This window comes from Artemia sp. Qi Xiang Cuo, chromosome 16 (genome assembly GCF_049724085.1).
Source record: "Artemia sp. Qi Xiang Cuo chromosome 16, ASM4972408v1, whole genome shotgun sequence".
Taxonomy (NCBI): Eukaryota; Metazoa; Arthropoda; class Branchiopoda; order Anostraca; family Artemiidae; genus Artemia; species Artemia sp. Qi Xiang Cuo.
In genome coordinates, this window is record NC_142809.1 from 637,116 (window position 1) to 641,429 (window position 4,314).

Consider the following 4,314-nt stretch of genomic DNA (forward strand, 5'->3'; position numbering starts at 1 on the left):
GCGAGTACTCTTCGTTGGTTGAGACGTGATGAAAATAGGTGCTACTGGGATATGCTTGCACTGGTTTATGCATTGGCCTGATTATTACGTCGTCCCAATTCCTGAAATAAAATAACTCGGCAGAATCACATGTTCTTACGATGAGTAATCATGACACAAGTGGGTCATGTACCAACTGGGTACATTTTATTCTATAAAGCAATTTAAATGCACTGACACTATTATATACGTATATTGACTTTTACGAAATGAAATTTTTATTACGCATGTGGGAATACTTGTGAGGCTTCCCTTGGAAATTTCTAAACATAGAAATTTCTTCTAGGTTATCATAATAACGATATAGGAAATCAGTTTTTGTGAAGCAAGGTTTCTCATTATACTCATTAGAATACACTATTACATACACTTTATTTAAATCCCTTTTAATGTCTAACTAATTTTACATAGATTTACAATAATCATTTAAACAACTTTTACGCTACATCATTTAATTTTAAGGTCAGGCTTTACAACACATTTCATGCCTGCACTGTTCACGCACATCCGTGCTGTAAAAGAAACACATGTTGCAGCGTCATAGCCACACGGTTTTAAGTAAACGATACTACATGGAGGGAGATAGACATAGTAAGGACGAATGGAGACCTCAATACATCCATTTGTCTGCTAATGTCTTCCCTTTTTCTGGGCTTAAGCGGTCTTATGGGGTTCTAGGTTTAATTTTTGCATCTTTGCCACTTCTTCCTGGTGTTCCTTTGGAACTTGCCTTCCTATTCTCAAAATTCTTCCATAATTGAAATTCAGTAAGGCTCTTATAGTTAAGGAAATCGCAAAAATGACACACACAGTCAGTAATATGTTCCACCAAAAATTGGTTGAGAATAATCCGTATCCCTCATCTACGTACATTAATCTCTGGTCTTCATTGGTAAATAGGGGGATCTGGGAATCTACTTCTTCTTTTATTTTTGTAAGTGTCAATGTTCCTTTGTTATTTTCTATTTTTGACCATATCGAGGTTTTATTTCCTCGCTCTCTATATTTGGAATAGTATGCGACAGGTTGATTGCCTTAAAATTTACTATTTCAGGACTTATTATGTTAGTACTCGTGGTGATTAACGGTGTTTGAACTGTTGATTCTTTAGTTACGAGTCGACATCCTTGTCTTATGGTTATCGTACCCAAATCTTGTAGTAGCAATTCGGTTCTATAACTTGGGTCAATTTTCTCCGTATTATTATAGCAAGATAAAGTTCCAACAGTTTCTCTTGGAACGGAAAACAACCAAAGGTCGTTCCTAAGGTGTATGAATACTTCTCGTTTATTACTTCCTATTAAGGCTTCGCATGAATCGGGTATTTCTTCTTGTTGCGTGTCTTTTAAGAATATATCTAGCATACAAGATCCAGACTTGACATTGTAAATGGGTAACGTAAGTTGGCAAACTAGGTTTTTGAAAGACACACACTCCTATAAATCTTGGGGGTTTGCTAGGGCATATTTCCGTCTATCTTGATCAACAAGTAAATAGTCAGCTTCAGGTGTGATAGTCATAAATGAGTTTGTTTTCTTTATGTTAGCGGGGAAGGTCGAGATTTTGTACAAGTCATATATCGATTGTTGGTTTATCAATGGAATTGTCACTACTGCGAATAATTATTCATTTATTTCCGTGACATGTACTTTTAACTTTGTATAGTAAAGGAATAAATTTGACACTTCTGCTTCTATCGGTAAATGTAAACCAAATGTTAGGTGTGTTTTAATTTCATCTAGGATGCTTTTTAAGTTGGAAGGGTCTACCAGGTCGTATGACAAGGTTCCTCCTGTGAGGGCAAATAAAGCGAACTCAAATTTACTAACGTCAGTTGCTAGATTTAGCAATGACATGGTAATTATATCGAGTGGCACCATGGGTAAGACTTGAATCTGTCACCATACGATCTACTTCATTTCCTAAGTAATTCATTACATTTACAGTTTTTGAGATTTTCTTGGATATCATTTTGACTTTATCTCGTTGGTAGTTAGCTATACTTGCTTGTATTTTTTGGACGTGTAACGTTATGTTCATGGCATTATTCAGTTTTTTCACGTTTTCCCTTAGGATATTCAGGTCTGCTTCCGTTGTTAAACCAAAAAGGCGGGAGGCGAGTTCTCCTATGATGAGAATTAGGCTTGTAGATCTCCGATATTTGCTTCTTCGAAAAAATACTTCAAAAATTCTCGTCGTACTTCGTTTTAAATTTTTTATTTCTGTATTAAATGGTTCAAACAAGGCTTGTAATCTTTGTCTGTATAATATTAAAAATACTTGGTGAGTCGACAATTTTTGGGCGTTTTTCTCGCTTAGATCAGGTAATGGATCAATATCCTCTGTTGCTGGCTCGTCGGCCATTGCTAATCTGGCACAAGTGCGTTTGCCGTCTATGGTCCAACATTTCTTGTGTACGTAGTCATTTTCTTCCTCTTTTTTGTAACCATTTTTCTTTTCTTTTGATTTAATAGCTTGTACTTTTATTGTTTGTATCTCGGTGCACCTTACTGGAGTCCCTGCGTTCATGCCTATAGTAAATTTTAATTTCGGTTGAGTGTGCGTAAATGTGGGCCATTTAGACCAAGTCCTTTTCGTTATTATTGTCGGTTTCAGATAGGTCAGTGTGGTCAAATTTACAGGTGAATGTTCACTAAATGCGCTCTTTTCTGGGACTGTGCTCGTCGTAGTTTCTGACATTGAAGATTGTATTTCTCTTATTGATTTTTCATAAGCAGACGTGGTTGTTTTTGCTTCTTTTTCTTTTCTTTCTGTAAGATTTTCGTGTCTAACATTTTGTTGCGTGTTTGAAAATTTTAGTTCTTGTAGGTTAATAATTTGTTTTTAGTCTTTCTCATTTGAGAGTTTCGATAATATTTTCTTTGTAACATTTTTCTCAGCATGATCCTGCCATAATTCCTTGAGAAAAGTCCATAGGCTCGGTAATTCATTTAGCATTGCGTAATTTCCATCGTAAAATTTTCCTTTCCCTGGAGTCAATGGTTTGGTATTTTCTACGGGTTTCATCGCAGTAAGATCTTTCGCTAAGCGTTCAATGTTGTTCGTTGACCTTTTCTTTCTATTTTCTCTGGTACTGGTTCCTAGTGCCATGTCTATTTCCGCCATTTTTTTGTCAAAATCATCTATTACAAATTTTGATTTTAATTTTGGGAGAGTTGGGGTTTGGAATTCCATGTTATCTTTACTATGCATCGTTTTACTGGCATGTGTTCCTTTATCTGACCTTAGGAATTGAAATATGGATTCCTTAAGTTCGTTTGTATTTTTCTCCAGTCTCGTTACTTGTTGAAATAAGGTTTCAAATGGTTTGGGATCCAATTTCATAAAAATTTTCCATGCATTATGGCTTGCTAGAAGCGAATTTTCGTGCTTAAATATAACTCCATGTTTTACAATATCTTGGGCTGCTGCGTGAACAACGAGGATTATGATGATATTCTTAAGCCTCATCTTTTTTATTGTTTATAAAATTAATCTGTTATTAATTTTATCTACTCTTGGAACATTTGTTTTACTTATTTTTTTTTTTTTTCTTATGATTTTTAAACTTTGCCATTTTATGACGATTTTTTTTTATTTAATTATTTAACTATCTTAAATAATTAGCTAAACAAGACTGATTTATAAGCATAGTACAGTATTTGTTGGTGAACAACATCTTAAAATTAGAACTATTATGGATATTCTCTCTTTACCCTAGTGATTATATACTGTTATAAATAGTCGAGATATACTTTAAACACTTAATTAACAATTACAAAGGGTCATAATTATTTTTTTTTTTTATTCTGTTCAATAAGTATCAAATAAATAAATAAGCAACTAAAGTATACGAAAATTAACTGGTAGTCTATTTTCGTTATTAATCTTTCACAGACTATGTTGACATTATTATAATTAAAATAATTAGACTCTGCGAAAATTATTCTTTTACACGAGAGCGTTGAGGTAATTATATGGTTTAACTTATCATAGGATATACCCTAATTTATCAAGTTACTTAATTTATTGTGTCTACATTCTATATGTATGCTTTCAAGGGAGTAAACTTTTAAAAAAGGTTTACGATCTGTCTTACTGTAGGGACATTTTAATTTTATTTATAAATATATTTCCTTCCATGCTCATTTATATTCAATTTCAAGATTGCCGTATCCTTCAGTAGTTCTTTCCGTGTTTCTAATCATGCTAGCATGGTATTGAGGCGATGAATTTCCCATGATAGCACATTTGTGCTTAGAAATTTCAATTCAA